Below are 19,509 nucleotides of genomic sequence, written 5' to 3'. Positions count from 1 at the left end.
AATTACATGGCCTGTTATGAACTGACCTCTGAAGTCACACTCTTCCATTTCTGCAATATTCTATTAGTTACAAAGGTCAGGCCTATTTTATGTTGGAGAGGTCTACACAGGGTGTGAACGTCATAAGATGAGGATCCTTGGGTGTCATTCCTATAAATTTATTCACTTTAACTGGATCCAACCTTTTTTTTGCACATCAAACTTACTCTCTTGCCCCAAACCTTCTAACAGCTCCTCATAACACAGAATAAAATCTAAAGTCTTAACCAGACTTCTTATCTAAAGGCCTTATGTGATCTAGCCACCTCTCATTTCTGCATTCTAATTTTCTTTTTTTCTAAGATTTTTTTTTTTTTTTGATGTGGACCATTTTTAAAGTCTTTATTGGCTTTGTTACCATATAGCTTCTGTTGTGTATGTTCTGATCTTTTGGCCTCAAGGCATGTGGGACTTCAGTCCCCTAACAAGGAGCTCACCCCTCATGCTCTGCATTAGAAGGCAAAGTCTTAACCCCTGGACCACCAGGGAAGTCCCACGCATACTTATTTCATAACTCCTCTCTCTTTCACTCTCTCCACCAGGCACACTGGCCTTTTTACTTTTCCTCCAAATACCAAAATTCTCCCAGGACCATACACAGCCCCCTCCCATGTTTCGTTCATTTCTTGACTCAGATGTTCACCATTTCCACTACTCAGAGTGTCTCAGAATAGCATCCTTACCGTCCTCCTCTCTCCATCCCTTTCTCTGCTTTGTGTTTCTGAGTAACAGTTGTCACAATCCGAATTTATATCGCATGTTTGTGTTTGTCTGGGGAGGGACCTTCTCTGAAGCATTCACTCCTCTAGCCCTGATGTCTGGTACATGCGTGATGCTCAGCTGCTATTTGCTGAGTAAATGAATGATTGGATGAAGTCATGTGTTAAAAAAAAAAATAGGGTTGGGAGTTGTACTTGATTCATTGGTGGACTAATTGGTAGTCTAAAAACTGTTACTGGTTCATGACAAAAAGTCCAGAAATTGAAAGTAAATACTAAGAAACTTTTATGGCAATTTGATATTGCTGTGACATCCAAGGTCATGATTGAGGACTGATCTTGGAGTAGAAAGCCTCTACTATAGACCAGCTTGGGTGCTGTTGAACCTGTATGGAGAACCAAGTATGACGTATGCTACAAACCAGTTGTCTACAGTCAGACCACTTTAAAATAGAGGCTATTTTATTTTTTATTTGAAGTATAGTTTATTTATAATATTGTGTTAATTTCTGCTATACAACACAATGATTCAGTTATATACATACATACATTCTTTTTTATATTCTTTTCCATTCTGGTTTATCACAAAGTAAGAATATATTTCCCTGTGCTATACAGTAGGACCTTGTTGTCCATTCATTCTATATAAATAATTTGCATCTGATAACCCCAGACTCCCACTCCATTCCTCCACCACTCACCCTACCCCTTGGCAACCATAAGTCTGTTCTCTATATCTGTGAGTTTGTTTCTGCTTCATAGATAGGTTGATTTGTGTCTTAGGTTCCATATGCAAGTGGTTTCATATAATATTTGCCTTTCTCTTTCTGACTTACTTCACTTAGTATGATAATCTCTAGGTCCATCCGTGTTGCTACAAATGGCATTATTTCATTATTTTTTATGGCTAACATTTCACTGTGTATATATACTGCGTCTTCTGTATCCATTCATCTGTTGATGAACGTTCAGGTTGTATCCATGTCTTGACTATTGTGAATAGTGCTTCTATGAACACAAGGGTGCATGTATCTTTTTGAACTGGAATTTTGTCCAGACATATACTTAGGAGTGGGATTGCTGGATTATATGGAGACTCTACTTTTAGTTTTTTGAGGAACTTCCATACTATGTTCCACAGTGGCTACACCCTTTTACCTTCTTACCAACAGTGTAGGAGGGTTCACTTTTCTTAAAATGAAGGGCATTTCAAAGTTAGTTTGTCAGCTATGATCCAAGTACTTATAAAATTCAGATTCCATTTCTTCCATTGAAAAATTACTTAAGTGCAATTGTGGCTTTTCAGGATAAATGGTGATTGATGATGGATTGAATATAATTTCTGAAAATTGAGCATCATTTGTTTTATTTTAAATAAAATAGGTACCCTAAGCTTGTCTCTTCACACAAAATTGCATTCTCTGGAGGGATCTGCAATGCATGTCCTGACTTTCAGCGTTCAGGTCAAGACTTTGGTCTTCTTCTTAAATAAGGAGGCACTATAATTCTGGTGTAAAACTATTAGCCAGAGACCCCAGAGAATAATAAGCTTCAGTGATGTGTCAGAATATTTTAGGTGCCATCAAACGAGATTTTGAGATTCTTCCCTGGGCTATGGTATTTGGATGCAAATTTGTGTTTTCTCCTATTTCTATTTAAAGCAGATTCTGCCATATGTGTATAATGTTTTAAACATAATTTTGAGTCTTTCTTGAAGCCATCAAAGAGTCTATTCTTTCCTGTAATCATTGGCTTTTACTGAATTTCTTCTATATATAAGTCAACACTGCACTGTGTGTATCTTTTTGTTTTTACCATCTGAGCCACCAGGGAAGCCTCTCCTTTTAGGATTCATCATGAATATGAAACAAGCTGTTTGTATGGGGACTTCTGCCTGAAGTGATATTCAGATGTTATTTGTAATTTGAAGCCCAGACCCGTGCAGTGGCTGGCAGGGCTTCCCTCTGATTACTGTAAAGAGATCCTGGAAATCTCAAAGGATGTTGGGGCCTTCTTTCCAGAAGATCTTTGATTTCCATGGCCTCTCTCAAGATGTCTGATGGAGCCATTGAAGAGGATAAGATTCTCTGAATTTAAGAATCACAGGGGTTGATTCTAAATGTGTTACCTTTTTGCTGAACGCTGCAGACCACCCCCTCCCAGATTAAATAACAATCATCAGCTCCTCTCCCCCATGCTCCGTCCTATTCCATGTCCAGGACATTCAGTTACCAGGTCCGAGATCCTCCAGACCAGAAGTGATGGGTATGAACCCCCTGGATGCTAGATATTATACCTGAAACTATGTGAAAATACAAAGGGCCTAGCCTGTTAAAATGGGCTCAGAATTGATTTGCACAGGGGTTTTAAGTGTTGTGCTCCTCAACTCAGAGAAATTAACAAGCAACGAGTTGAATGGAGATATTTGTATGTTCACCCAACTGTTTGTTACTGGGAGGAGCCCGTGGGTTTGGTCTGATGCCTAAATCTACAGATGCAGACAAAGAGGCCCATAGCTGGTGCGATGCTGGCTTGTTTACTGAGTGGACTCAGACCACAGCTGGAGGGCTGAACAGGCTGTGACTAAGGCCTGTGTTGCTTTTCTGGTGATCTCCTGGGTTTCATGTCCTCCACCCAGTTGCTCACCGTAGCTGCCTTTCATACCCCCCACCACCCACCTGAGATGGTGACCCAGGCTAGGCTGGGATTAGCTGGGAACTATTTTCAGGCCTTGGGTCACTGAGGTGGTCTGACCTGAGGGCCCAGAACTTTCCCCTGCAGACGGTTTGCACATGGGGCCCCAGGGGAGAGGGACAGCAGGATGGTTAAAGGTTTGCATGTCATGCTAAAATGATCACTTTTGGAGGTCCCTCTGGGGACTGGGGTGAGACCTCTCTGTCTGCAGCAGTGATCTAGTGAGTCAGGGGTGGAAGGTTAAGGGCATACCAAGATCGTTTGGGATACAAAAGGAAGGTTTGAGAACTCTTCTTTTTATTCAATCCATCTCTTCAAAAAAAGAAAGAAGCGAATCCTTTCTAATATTCGTTATGAAATCTGGTGGAGGTGCATGGTTGGCCAAAAGGTTTTATTCAGGTTTTTAACATTTTATAAAAAAAACAGAACGAACTTTTTTGGCCAACCCAATGTATGCAATTTATAAACATATATTGGGTTACACAAAGGTATTGAACTTTTTTTTTTATCCTACAAAAATGACAGTTTTCATGTGAATGAATCTAATACTACGCTGGGAGTGAGCGCTCACATTTTTTACTACTACGGATCAAAAGGTTTTGACCACACTATCAAACCAGTACTGCTTTACCCTTTAATTGCTTCTCCAAATCAGATCTTAAGCCCTGGAGTTGGGACATCAAACTTTCAATGGCTCTAGTCTCTCTGGAACACCTAGCCTTGACCCCATGTTAGTAGAGCCAGGGACAATGGAGAAGCTTGATTAGTTTGCATTTTGCTCCAGGCATGCCTCTTGGAGTGGGAAGTATGAGAATTGTAATTTGGGACATGGGGCTTTGCAGTGTGGAATTTGAGCCCAAACCTAGGAAAGTGAGATTTCCTTCCCAGAACTTTCTTCTCTGCCTTTCCCCTCTCCCACTCCTATCCCCCACCTCCTCGATCAGGTCCTTCCCTGGAGTATGTTATTAGTCTCTTAGTTGTGTCTGACTCTTTGCAACCCCATGGATTATAGCCAGCCAGGCGTCCAAGGAGACGTGGCTGCAAGGGCGCAGGAGGGCCTAGAGGAGCTATCCCATGTTGAAGGTCAGGAAGGGCAGCGGTGAGGAGATACCCCTTGTCCAAGATAAGGAGCAGCAGCTGCGCTTTGCTGGAGCAGCTGTGAAGAGATACCCCATGCCCAAGGTAAGAGAAACCTAGTAAGACGGTTGTGTTGCAAGAGGGCAACAGGGGCAGACACACTGAAACCATACTCACAGGAAACTAGTCAGTCTAATCACACTAGGACCACAGCCTTGTCTAACTCAATGAAACTAAGCCATGCCCGTGGGGCAACCCAAAACGGGCGGGTCATGGTGGAGAGATCTAACAGAATGTGGTCCACTGGAGGAGGGAATGGCAAACCACTTCAGTATTCTTGCCTTGAGAACCCCATGAACAGTATGAAAAGGCAAAATGATAGGATACTGAAAGAGGAACTCCCCAGGTCAGTAGGTGCCCAAGATGCTACTGGAGATCATTGGAGAAATAACTCCAGAAAGAATGAAGGGATGGAGTCAAAGCAAAAAGAATACCCAGCTGTGGATGTGACTGGTGATACAAGCAAGGTCCGATGCTGTAAAAAGCAATATTGCATAGGAACCTGGAATGTCAGGTCCATGAATCAAGGCAAACTGGAAGTGGTCAAACAAGAGATGGCAAGAGTGAATGTCGACATTCTAGGAATCAGCGAACTGAAATGGACTGGAATGGGTGAATTTAACTCAGGTGACCATTATATCTACTACTGCGGGCAAGAATCCCTCAGAAGAAATGGAGTAGCCATCATGGTCAACAAAAGAGTCTGAAATGCAGTACTTGGATGCAATCTCAAAAATGACAGAATGATCTCTGTTTGTTTCCAAGGCAAACCATTCAATATCACAGTAATCCAAGTCTATGCCCCAACCAGTAACGCTGAAGAAGCTGAAGTTGAACAGTTCTATGAAGACCTACAAGACCTTTTAGAACTAACACCCAAAAAAGATGTCCTTTTCATTATAGGGGACTGAAATGCAAAAGTAGGAAGTCAAGAAACACCTGGAGTAACAGGCAAATTTGGCCTTGGAATACGGAATGAAGCAGGGCAAAGACTAATAGAGTTTTGCCAAGAAAATGCACTGGTCATAACAAGCACCCTCTTTCAACAACACAAGAGAAGACTCTATACATGGACATCACCAGATGGTCAACACCGAAATCAGATTGATTATATTCTTTGCAGCCAAAGATGGAGAAGCTCTATACAGTCAGCAAAAACAAGACCAGGAGCTGACTGTGGCTCAGACCATGAACTCCTTATTGCCAAATTCAGACTGAAATTGAAGAAAGTAGGGAAAACCACTAGACCATTCAGATATGACCTAAATCAAATCCCTTATGATGATACGGTGGAAGTGAGAAATAGATTTAAGGGCCTAGATCTGATAGATAGAGTGCCTGATGAACTATTGACTGAGGCTCGTGACATTGTACAGGAGACAGGGATCAAGACCATCCCCGTGGAAAAGAAATGCAAAAAAGCAAAACGGCTGTCTGGGGAGGCCTTACAAATAGCTGTGAAAAGAAGAGAAGCAAAAAGCAAAGGAGAAAAGGAAGGATATAAGCATTTGAATGCAGAGTTCCAAAGAATAGCAAGAAGAGATAAGAAAGCCTTCTTCAGTGATCAATGCAAAGAAATAGAGGAAAACAACAGAATGGGAAAGACTAGAGATCTCTTCAAGAAAATCAGAGATACCAAAGGAACATTTCATGCAAAGATGGGCTCAATAAAGGACAGAAATGGTATGGACCTAACAGAAGCAGAAGATATAAGAAGAGGTGGCAAGAATACACAGAAGAACTGTACAAAAAAGATCTTCATGACCCAGATAATCACGATGGTGTGATCACTCACCTAGAGCCAGACATCCTGGAATGTGAAGTCAAGTGGGCCTTAGAAAGCATCACTATGAACAAAGCTAGTGGAGGTGATGGAATTCCAGTTGAGCTCTTTCAAATCCTGAAAGATGATGCTGTAAAAGTGCTGCATTCAATATGCCAGCAAATTTGGAAAACTCAGCAGTGGCCACAGGACTGGAAAAGGTCAGTTTTCATTCCAATCCCAAAGAAAGGCAATGCCAAAGAATGCTCAAACTACCACACAATTGCACTCATCTCACATGCTAGTAAAGTAATGCTCAAAATTCTCCAAGCCAGGCTTCAGCAATACATGAACCATGAATTTCCTGATGTTCAAGCTGGTTTTAGAAAAGGCAGAGGAACCAGAGATCAAATTGCCAACATCCGCTGGATCATGGAAAAAGCAAGAGAGTTCCAGAAAAACATCTATTTCTGCTTTATTGACTATGCCAAAGCCTTTGACTGTGTGGATCACAATAAACTGTGGAAAATTCTGAAAGAGATGGGAATACCAGACCACCTGACCTGCCCCTTGAGAAACTTATATGCAGGTCAGGAAGCAACAGTTAGAACTGGACATGGAACAACAGACTGGTTCCAAATAGGAAAAGGAGAACGTCAAGGCTGTATATTGTCACCCTGCTTATTTAACTTCTATGCAGAGTACATCATGAGAAACGCTGGGCTGGAAGAAACACAAACTGGAACCAAGATTGCCGGGAGAAATATCAATAACCTCAGATAACATCACCCTTATGGCAGAAAGTGAAGAGGAACTCAAAAGCCTCTTGATGAAAGTGAAAGTGGAGAGTGAAAAAGTTGGCTTAAAGCTCAACATTCAGAAAACTAGGATCATGGCATCTGGTCCCATCACTTCATGGGAAATAGATGGGGAAACAGTAGAAACAGTGTCAGACTTTATTTTTGGGGGCTCCAAGATCACTGCAGATGGTGACTGCAGCCATGAAATTAAAAGACGCTTACTCCTTGGAAGAAAAGTTATGACCAACCTAGATAGCATATTCAAAAGCAGAGACATTACTTTGCCAACAAAGGTTCGTCTAGTCAAGGCTATGGTTTTTCCTGTGGTCATGTATGGATGTGAGAGTTGGACTGTGAAGAAGGCTGAGCACCGAAGAATTGATGCTTTTGAACTGTGGTGTTGGAGAAGACTCTTGAGAGTCCCTTGGACTGCAAGGAGATCCAACCAGTCCATTCTGAAGGAGATCAGCCCAGGGATTTCTTCGGAAGGAATGATGCTGAAGCTGAAACTCCAGTACTTTGGCCACCTCATGCGAAGAGTTGACTCATTGGAAAAGAGTCTGATGCTGGGAGGAATTAGGGGCAGGAGGAGAAGGGGACGATAGAGGATGAGATGGCTGGATGGCATCACTAACTCGATGGACGTGAGTCTGGGTGAACTCCGGGAGTTGGTGATGGACAGGGAGGCCTGGTGTGCTGCGATTCATGGGGTCGCAAAGAGTCGGACATGACTGAGTGAATGAACTGAACTGAACAGAGGCTCCTCTGTCCATGGAATTCTTCAGGTAAGAATACTGGGGTGGGTTGGCATTCCCTTCTGCTGGGTATCTTCCTGACACAGGGATTGTGCCCAGGTCTCCAGCATTGCAGGTGGATTCTTCACCACCTGAACTACTTGGAGGATGGGGTCATGTCAAAGGCATCCAGAGCTCCACTTGCCTCACACCTGAGTCCTGGGTGGCCCTCTGTGTGGGGTGTGAGTGGAGAATGTGCTCCTACCATGGCTTCATGGCTGCAGAACTCACAGTAGCAATGATTTGACCTCCCTCAGCAGGAGAGGTGCCCCATGAGTTGGGTTACACCAAAGAGTAAGATTTTATGAAGCCAGATCCCAGGTCTGTGACATAAACATGAAGGAGTGTGCAGGAAGCAGGTGGTGGCTTCCATGGCATGACTTCAGGTACTCTCGCAGGGTCTCCATTCAAAAGATCTTTCATGTCGTGGTCCCTGTGTGGGTTAGAAAAAAATTTCCAGACATGAAGTGGAATGAGAAGAGAATAAAGTTTATTAGCACATAAGACTCTATTAGAAGAGTGGGCTGGCTCAAGGGAGAGTAGACCCCTTTCACAGGCTAGTAGCCAGTTTGTAGCCTCACAAGAGAGAAAATTCCTACCGGAAGAGTGGCATTAGGTGATTGGTTAGGATGCTATAGGGTAGTGAATAGGGTGGGTATTTTACCTAACATGCCAAAAGAACTGGCCAGTTTAGATCAGGAGGCTCATGGCAACAGTTGCTATGGGGCTGCGTTAATTTCAGAAATTTTTGTCCTGTGACCTTGGTCCAAGCCTCCACACTATGACCTTGGTATGGGGCTCCACATCTTACTCCCTGTCCCAGTGCCTGAATTTCCACCATCAGTGCTACTCCTTCGATATTCCTAGATTTTGAAAACAATTTATTTCTCTAGATGAGACATAAACATTCATCTGAGTGAGCGTCTATAGATATAATACCTTATACTGGAGCCCTATAGTGAAAAAGCCATGGATGTGGGGCTGCAGCTCCTTCACCCGCTATGGCATGGCCTTGGGTAATTTCAATCATTCCAACTTTTGGCTTCCCCACCAAAAATAAAGTGTTAGTTGCTCAATCATGTCCAACTCTGCGACATCATGGACTGCAGCCCTGAGGCTCCTCTGTCTATGGAATTCTCCAGGCAAGAATACTGGAGTAGGTAGCCATTCCCTTCTCTAGGGGATCTTCCTGACCCAGGGATTGAAGCCAGGTCTTCCGCATTGCAGGCCAATTCTTGACTGTCTGAGCCACCAGAGAAGCCCTAAGAAAGGGCAACAGTGATACATTTTGTGGTTATTGGAAGGACTAGATGCATTCATGTAAGAGAATCTATCATGTGCTCGGATGCGACGATTGCCTAATAAATAACAACACCTTTGACTGTTTTATATTGCTTTATAATTTATAAAACACTTCCACACATACTATTTTCCTCAGATGCAGTGTTATGAGCTGGGGTGGACTGTGTTATTTTAATTTTTACAGAGTAAACTCCAAGTCTGGTTGTTCCTTCCTTTCTTTTTTTTAAGATTTTTTTTTTTTGATGTAGACCACCTTTAAAGTCTTTATGAATTTGTTACAATATTGTTTCTGTTTTCTGTTTGTTGTTTTTTTGGCCACTAGGGATGTGGGATCTCAGCTCCCTGACCAGGGATCAAACCCGAATTCCATGCATTGGAAGGCGAAGTCTTAACCTTTGGACAGCCGGGGAAGTCCCAGATTTTCCCATCCTTGATCTTGAAGATGGTTCTTTCTACTCTATTTTTTTCCTTTTAGGTGGATCTGTTAGTAGTCAACTGAGGACTGCTGCTGCTACTGCTGCTAAGTCGCTTCAGTCATGTCTGACTCAGTGTGACCCCAAAGACGACAGCCCATCAGGCTCTACCTTCCCTGGGATTCTCCAGGCAAGAACACTGGAGTGGGTTGCCATTTCCTTCTCCAGTGTATGAAAGTGAAAATTGAAAGTGAAGTCGCTGAGTCTTTGACTTAGCGACCCCATGGACTGCAGCCTACCAGGCTCCTCTGTCCATGGGATTTTCCAGGCAAGAGTGCTGGAGTGGGGTGCCGGCAGACCTATGGAAATGGAGGTAAGACTAGGAGCCTGGGGTGGGGGGAGGAGTAGATGAAGAAGAGGGAGGTAAGTGGCACAGAGAAGTTCTTAATTTTGTCACAACCATCTCTGGTGTTGTGTAGCCATGCGACCACTGTCTGACAACAACCTGCGAAAACCATTGCCATTGTAAGTTGGAGGTCTATGACTGAAGAGAGCCTCTCAGACCCCAAACAGTTTCTCCTTTAGCCACCAGACCCAAAGGATTATTATTATTGGCACATTTGATGAGTCATTAGAATAATTCCATCTCCTTGTTAGCACCGATGGCAGTGCCTGACTCATAAAAGGTGCTGGGTGAATATCCGTTGAATGCTCACTCAATAGACTTTGGGGTTTTATCGTCATTGAAGCCTTTCTGGGTTAGTCACCACAAAGGGTGGTGAGGTGAGTATGGCTGGACTTGCCTTTGTGTTCCACTCATCCTGCAGGGGTTGACTTTGCCTATTGTTTTAGGTCACATTTCTTTCACCATGGATTCTTCCAATCTGAGTGCAAAGTTGGAATGACAGTATGGGGAGGTTTAGTAACATCTGTCTGTCCCAGAGGAAGTGTAGTGGCTGCCAAACCATTGTTTGTTAGAATCAAGGGAATGGCTCAAGGTCAGAGTGGAAGAGGTGTGTGTCACTTTCCATCTGGGATGGGCTGGATGGGCAGAGGGGAGCTGCCCTTGCAGATGGGTTACTCAGCGGGGATGGTAGGGGGATGTTTTATATTTCCTAGGGCAGCTGTAACAAATGACCACAAACTGGGTGGCTTAAAACAACAGGTATTTTTTTCCTCATAGTTTCAGAGGCCACAAGTCTCAAATGAAGGAGTCTGCAGGTGAATCTCACTCTGGAGGCTCGAGGGGAGATTTCCAGCCTCCTCCTGCTTCTACGGGTCCCTGGTGTTGCTAGGCTGGTGGCTGCATCACTCTGACCTCTGCCTCCATTTTCCTATGGCCTCCCTTATGCTTTACCGCTTCTGTCTGGGTTTTCCTCTTCTTCTAAGAACACTTGTTACTGGATTTAAGGCCCATCCAGTTAATCAGGAAGATCTCATCTTGAGATAGAGCTTTAACTTAATTATGTCTGCAAAGACCCTTTTTCCAAGTGAGGTCCCCTGCACAGGGACTGAGGCCCAGGGCTTGGGCATATCTTTTGGGGGCCACATTTGAACCACTACAGGTGAGGTTGGAGCGTTACCTTCTTTTTTTAAGATTTTTTTTTGTAATGTGGACCATTTTAAAAGTTTTTATTGAATTTGTTACAATATTGCTTCTGTTCATGTTTTGATTTTCTAGCCCTGAGGCATGTGGGGCCAAATCTGCATCCCCTGAACTGGAAAGCAAAGCCTTAACCATTGGACAGCCAAGAAAGCCGCAACTTTCTGAAAATGGTACTGATAAAATGATATGTGGAGAAATTCTCAATCAACATCAAGAACTCCTTACTTTTTCTTTAAAAGAGGGAAATGTTGAATTTAATTTTTGTGTGCATAGCAGTTCTTTTTCATTTCAGAGAAAATGTCTATTATGGAATCTTTTCATTTTTAACATTTGCTTCATAAATATTTTGGACTGTGGATCACCAGAAGGATTTTTCTCAGGAGCCAACTTCATGTTTTTAAATTATTTTTCTTCTGCAAGTTAGAAAATATCTTCCAACATCTGATATATCACTTTGTACCTAGAAAAAATGCTGACTCTGAATCTCACTGTTGTATTTTTATTAGAAGTAATTAACTAGCTCCAAAAATGTTTTCATGAAATGTAGGTGAAATATTTCTATCATTTTGAAAATAATAAATGTATTTCCTTCCAATATTTTCATATAGGAAAAAAATCAGACAGTCATTTGAAGGAAAATGGATGGGTAGAGACAAAGAATTATTGTAAAATTATTGGCCACTAAATCCAATTAATTTAGACCTTCTTTCTATGAGTATCACATTCATAAGAAAGATGCCAAGTAATTCTTAGTCAAGTCTGTATATTTAAATATCCCCCAAATTAATTCATTGAGAAAATGCTAGGGTTTGCTAAAAATACAGAGAGCAATAACAAAGTCTCATATACCTACCACTCAGCTTCAGCAAACCCTAGCATTTTCTCATATTTATTACATAATTTTTTTTTTAGAAATAAAAATTTGTCAAGAATCCTCATGACATCAGTTTCTTCCTTCTTCTCTTCCCAGAAGGACCATTCTCCTGAATTGGGTGCATTTCAATGGGAAATGTGTATATCTCTGTATTTTTCTGTATGTTTAAAATATTTCCAAATTAAAACAAAATAAGTTCTGTATTTTCCACTGGCTGAAGAAACTGTGTTTTCAAAATATACTACTGTTGAGCTGATAGAGAGGCATTGATTTTAAAAATGTGATCCTTGATAGCTCAGTTGGTAAAGAATCTGCCTGCAATACAGGAGACCCCGGTTCGATTCCTGGATTGGGAAGATCCCCTGGAGAAGAGAAAGGCTACCCACTCCAGTATCTCGGCCTGGAGAATTCCATGGACTGTATAGTCCATGGGGTTGCAAAGAGTTAGACATGATGGAGTGACTTTCACTTTTACTTTAAACAATGGAGGGCCAGAGACACCTGCTCACTGCTGATGATTCAGGCATTTTGTAACTCTATAATTTTAGGCAACTGTTTGATCCTCAGTTTTGTCATCTGTAAAATGGGGATAATCTCTGTCTTGCCTACTTCACAGGGATGTTGTGAGAGTAAATGAGGCTATGGTAATAGAAGTAAGAAGTGATCTTTGGAACAATTGCTACTCATGATTGAGCAGTAGCTGTGTTTTCAGACAGGCACTAAACATTTATTATTTCCTTTAAGGCTGATAACAACTCTAGGATATAAGTATTATTTTTACATAAGAAACAGTAAAGCTCTGAAACATACGGTTTTCCCATGCTCTTTCTTCCAGAACCAACTTCTGCCAACAAGAAAGAGGCAATGACTAGGAGATGGAGGACCTACAGTGGTCTGCGACCCACCTGTGACCCGGCACACAAAGTTCTGACCAACCGAGATAACCGGGCTGTGCAGATTTCTTTGGACATTATAGTCTGGGAAATAGAGAGTGAATCAGACATTAGTGGCAGGAATCAAAGCTGAGAGAACACATGGAGATAGGATGCCAAAGTGGGGGGAGGCAGGTGTGTTTAAGGGGACACCACTGGACCATGTGTTACGTGAGCTGTGAGTCAGTGCAAGTTGTAAATAAGCAGAAGCCAGGAAGCATAGACTAGATGCCCAGAAGACAGAACTGGTTTGTTGGTTGGTAGTGACAGGGAAAATGCGGGGTTAAATCACCCTCATATTTGTACATTGACAAACTCTCATGTGGTTGGACCAGTCAAGGTCCCAGCTGGAAACATGTGGTACCCTCAAAAGAAGGATGGAGAAGAGCTGGATAAAGGGACAATTTACCAACGGTGACACAGGGTTAAGGAAACCAACAAGGAACGATGAGGCTCCTAGGATTAACAACCATGGGGGTCCACAGTCCTAATTAGGCAAAAGGAGAATTTGTTACTGGAACCCGGCCAGACCTATAGCTTTATTCAATAGGAGCTGTGGCTTTAAATTTTATTCATTTATTTATTTAATTTTTGGCCATGCCATGTGGCATATGGGATCTTGGTTCTCCAACCAGGGATTGAACCTCTGTCCCCTGCATTGAAGAGCATGGAGTCTTAACCAGAGGACCACCAGGCAAGTCCCAGGAGCTGTGGCTTTTGGTAAAGAAACACAACTACCAGTAACATGTTGACCTGACAAGGAAGGGGCTGGAGGAATAAATACACCAACCTGGGTCTCTTTTGGGGGTGATTTTCTTCCCAAATCACCTGTCAGTGCCTCCCACTAGCCAAACCCAACCAGAACCTGGAAAGCAAGAGAATTGGTCATTCAGGTCTGCCTGCCTGGTCACAGAGCCAGGTGATGAAAGAAGGAGAATAGACTCAGAGTGACAAATGAAAACTGTCCAGTGCAGTGATGGAAGTGTCCAGATAATTCAGAACCCAGCACTGTTGAGAACACTCTCACTTCCTTGTGGTTGAGCTTTGCTTCTGCTTGGGGGTTCCCATAGGGTTTTTCACCCTTGTTTTCACAAGTAGCCATAGAATATGAAGCCATGCATGAAGACACCTGGGTGAGTCTCTGGTCCTTGCAATCAAGAGCCTAGAAACATAAAAGTGTTAATGCATTTCCTCCATGGTGGAAATGGGAGAGCCTGGAACTAAAGCCACCAGAATCTGGTCTAAATTCAAGCTCTTTCCACTCCACAAAAGTGGCTGTACAAATGTGATAGCAGCCCCCTGAAAAAGTGTAGAAGCTCTGAATCTCAAGTTATTTTGTGGGAAGCCACTGGGACAGATCTTAGAATATGGTGGTTAAATGTGCAAAAAGATGCCTTGGGAAGGTCCCACTCATGGAATACAGATCAGGTAAGAGCAGGGAGAGATGGAAAGCAGATGTTTAACTTTGCGATAATGTCAAGGTTCTACTCAAGGATCTTGAGAAGGGTGGCGGTGTGTATGTAAAGGGTGACAGAATTGTTCACTTGCTACGTGCGAGGCACTGCTCCAGGGGCCAAAGACGTAGCAGAGAACCTAACAGACTCCTGCCCTCCTGGAGCTTCTGGTCACTGAAGCTGTGAGAGTAGATAAGCTTTCCAAGGGAGAAGTGAATAGTGAGGCTTAGATATGCCTGTGAGGAAGAGGATGAAAGAAAGACAAGAAAAGAACCAGTGGAGCAGCAAGCAGAGGGCCCGAGGGGCAACTGGCTTGGTAACATGGTGAGCCAACCAAAAGCAAGAAGGAGGTCCACAGGGCTGGCTGCTGGGGCTTGTTGCCTAGGACAAGACCAAGTAGACAAGACCAATGCTGCTGGCATTGACAAATGGGGGAAGCTGGGTCAGAGCAAGTCAGTGGGGTGGGTGGAAGCTAGATTGTGGGAGGTCATGGAGGCACCATTACAGTTAAGACTTACAACAGAAGTGCTGTGCAAGGAGGAGAGTTGGATGCCTGGGTGGAATGAATTGGGAGATTGGGATTGAGATGTATACAAGAATCTGCCTGCCAATGCAGGAGACACGAGTTTGATCCCTGGGTTGGGAATATCCCCTGGAGTAGGAAATGGCAACCCACTCCAGGATTCTTGCCTGGGAAATCCCATGGACAGAGGAGCCTGGTGGGCTACAGTCCATGGAGTTGCAGAGTCAGACACGACTAAGCACACATGCATGTTTAAACCAGATAACAATGAGAACTTCCTGTATTAGCTCAGGGAACTCTACTCAGTGCTCTGCGTGACCTAAAGGAAAGGAAATCCAAAATAGAGGAGATAGATGTTTAGGTATAGCTGATTCACTTCTCTGTACAGCACACACTGTCACAGCAGTGTAAAGCAACTCTATGCTAATAAAAATTAATTAAAAAAAAAGAGAATTAGATGCCTTCATAGCACTGGTAACTTGATGTGGATATCATTCTCAAAGGATCTGGTCCTCAGATTTATGATCCTTAAATCTTAATTGCATAAGAATGGAACTGATCCTAGGGTTTGCTGCTGCTGCTAAGTCTCTTCAGTTGTGTCTGACTCTGTGCGACCCCATAGACGGCAGCCCACCAGGCTCCCCTGTCCCTGGGATTCTCCAGGCAAGAACACTGGAGTGGGTTGCCATTTCCTTCTCCTAGGGCTTAAGTCATGCCAATAAGATTCATTAAAACTGATTTATAACCCCACATACCAGGTTGGTAATTTTCAATGAGTGAGATTCTTTTTCAGTGTTGGGTGTATTTGTGTCCATTATCGACAGCACCCCATCCCAGCATTAAGCTGCTTGGAAAACTGAATTACTCATCAGAGGTTGTTCAATGGTATAAATGAGGACAAAGGGAAACAGCTAATCCTGACGTGTACGTCGGGGTTTCCCAGGTGGCACTAGTGGTAAAGAACCCGCTTGCCAATGCAAGGAGACGTAAGAGATATGGGTTCGATCCCTGGGTCGGGAAGATCCCCCTGGAGGAGGGCATGACAACCCACTCCAGTATTCTTGCCTGGAGAATCCTATGGACAGAGGAGCCTAGCAGGCTACAGTCCACAGGGTCATAAAGAGTCAGACATAACTGAGTTGACTTAGCACACACATAGGCACGTGTGAGGTGTATGTCATCCAGGCAATGATGGAAGACTCCTCTGGTAACCCGTCTGCCTACCCCTGACCTCTAAATCTTGGAGTCCACGAATGCTCTGATTTTCGACTTGTCTTTTTCCATTGATGCTCTTGGTGATCTCATCAGTATCACTGACATCATGTATTAACCACTCCCAAATTATGCCCCCATCCAGATCTCCGGCTTAAGCTCCAGACTCATACAGCCAGGTGGCTGCTTGAGATACCCTTACTTGGATCTCTAACAGACATCTCAAATTCTGCATGTTCAACACAGAACTGCTTGCCTCTCCCAAACCTTCTGCATCCACAGACTTCCCTGGTGAGTGATGGCAGCTCCATTTTCCAATTGCTCAGGTCAAAATCATTGGAGTTGTCTTGAGTTCTCTGTTTTTCTCATATCCCATGTCTGGTGCATCAGATAATCCTGCGGACTTTCTTCAAAATACAACCAGACCAGACCGTCTCAAGACACCTCCACTGCCATCATCTGGGTCTGAGCCACCATCATTAAAAAAAAAAATTTATTTGGTTTCGAGTCTTAGTTGTGACATGAGGGAACTTCATTGGGTCATGTGGTATCTTTCCTTGTGGTGCAGGGCTCTCTAGTTAAGGCATGTGGGCTTAGTTTCTCTGCAGCATGTAGGATCTTAGTTCCCTGACCAAGGATAGAACGCACATCCCCCACACTGCAAGGCAGATTCTTAACCAGTGGACCACCAGGGAAGCTGGTAAGACAATATCAGCTCTTGCTTAGATGATCACACTGGCTTTTTATCTGGCCAGTTCCCAGCCAGAAATAAGAGTGTCTTGAAATATAATTCAGATTATGCCACTCCTTTGCTCGGGACCTTCCAATGGCTTCTGTTTAGATGGGCCCCACCACCTCTCTGGGCTCATCACCTACCATTCTCCTCCCTGCTCATTCTGCTCCATCATTCTGAGCTTCTCTGCTTCCCCACCACCCCCCTAACATGTTCCTACCTTGGGCCTTTGATATTTCCTTTTTGCCTGGAATGTTTTCCTTCAGATGCCCACTTGGCATCCCTCTCTTGCCTCTTCTAGGGCTTTGCTCAAACCCCAGTGGGGTCTTCCTTGCCTAACCAAAGCAACGCTGTGGTCCCTCTGCCCTGCTCTTCCTCTTCCCTCCCCCTGGTGCTTTTCTCCATTGCCTCTTCCACCCCCTAATTTCCTACACACACTATGGTTTATCTGTTTATTTTGAGCACTGTCTGTCTCCCATGCTAGAGTGAAGGGTCCAGCAGGTTGGGAATTTTGTTGATTTTACTCGCTATGTATCCCCAGGACCCAGAGCAGGGTCTGACAATATGTTTACTGAATGAAGGAATGAGCAGATTATTTCTGTCCCAAGAGGGTGTATCTCTCCAGCAGTCCCAAACACCCTGTTAACCCGTCAGTGTCCTTTGTCCCTGGGTCTTGCTGGGCAAACATCCACACCCTGCAACTCCTGCCAACCAGCCCTGTACCATCCACAGCCTCAGTCTCATGCCCAGATGCTCTGTGGAAGGCTGGGAAGGGAAGGAAAAGGAAGGCTCAAGCTTTCCCTTCACTCGGAACATCTTTTGCCTTCCTGAGTTTACCCACAGGGCGCTGTTGTGGTTTAGGTTGTATTCAAGCACTTATTTGACATAACCTCTCAGGTAGCATCTGGAGGGTCACCATCCCTTCAGGAATATTCCCCTTGTGACTGGCAGGAGATTGTTTTCTCAACCCCTTGCCATCTGTGGAAAATTAAAGGTGCTAGGAGGGAAAGGGATAGGAAAGAACATGGGAGGAACAAAGTTTCAGGAAAATGCATGGGACTCTGTGTGGTGGCCCCACTTAGGTGCAGAAAAAGCATTGGGTGCTTTGCAACTGTGTCTGATAATATGACCCCCAGGGTGAAAAGTGCTGAGGATTAATGGTTGGTGAATCCAGGCTGGCATTTTGCCTGAATTATGTGTGCTGGGCCAATGGGCCAAAATCTCACATTCCTTACACCAACCTTATTCTTCTCCTCCAAGAGATTTTACATTTATCCTGCATATTGCCCATGAACTGTGGTTACATCCTGTGCGTTTATTAAATTAAAAGCCCATGGATCCACTATACATCCTAACCTGGCTTTTCCCCTCAACGTTATTGAAGTATAATTGAGAAGTAAAAATTGTATAAATTTAAGGTGTACAACATGTTTTGATATAAGATGCTGGTCAAAGGATACAAAGTTTCAGTTATGCAAGATGAATAAATCCTTAAGATCAAGTGTGCACTATGGTGACTATAGTTAACATCATCGACTGTAGCTTGCCGGGCTCCTGTCTATGAAATTCTCCAGGCAATACTGGAGTGGGTTGCCATTTCCTACTTCAGAGGATCTTCCTAACCCAGGGGTGGAATCCATGTCTCTTGGGTCTCCTGCATCGGCAGGTGGATTCTTTACCACTGTGCCACCTGGGAAGCCCATAGTTAATAATACTGCACTGTATTCTTGAATTTACTAAGACAGTGAGTGTTCTTGCCACACACACGAAAAAGTAACATGTGAGGTGATAGACATGTTAATTAGCTTGATTGTGGTAATCATGTCACAAGGTATATTTACATCTAACCTAGCTTCAAGCTTTGGGGAAGAGCAAAGAGAAATGCTTGCTTTCAGGGAACGCCAGGTTCGCTGATGCTCACAGGTAGAGAACTGTGTGCTCCAACTGTATGTGCTAAGATCCAGCTCTGTTTCAGAGAAATTCTACTTCCACTGGACTTCAGATCTCAGCAAAGTTTTTATGTCAGAATATGCATTATGCCCCATCAAAGCATTTGTCAGGAGCAACCCTGGATACTAAATCAATATAAATTAAAATAAAGATGGAAAGAGTAAGAGGTTAAGTTACTCATTCTTTGTTCACTAAAGCAGAACTAAGTCTTGTTTTTTGAAGACTTAGTTTTTCCCAGGTTGAAAGGAAAAAAGGGTTAAGACGATGCTTTGTGTGTATTAGTTGCTAAGTCGTGTCCGACTCTTTGCAACCCCATAGACTATAGCCTGCCAGGCTCTTCTGTCTGGAATTCTCCAGGCAAGAATACTGGAATGGGTAGCCATTCCCTTCTCCAGGGGATCTTCCTGACTCAGGGATCGAACCCAGGTATCCTGCATTGCAGGCAGATTCTTTACCATCTGAGCCACCAGGGAAGCCCAAACAATGCTTTGCTACCTCACAGTTAACTTCAGCACTGCTTGGTCCCCAGGCATCTCTAAGAGAAGAGAGGATGGAGTTGCTTCCT

Source organism: Bubalus bubalis, chromosome 5 (genome assembly GCF_019923935.1).
Source record: "Bubalus bubalis isolate 160015118507 breed Murrah chromosome 5, NDDB_SH_1, whole genome shotgun sequence".
Lineage (NCBI taxonomy): Eukaryota > Metazoa > Chordata > Mammalia > Artiodactyla > Bovidae > Bubalus > Bubalus bubalis.
Note: the sequence above shows the minus strand (reverse complement) of the source record.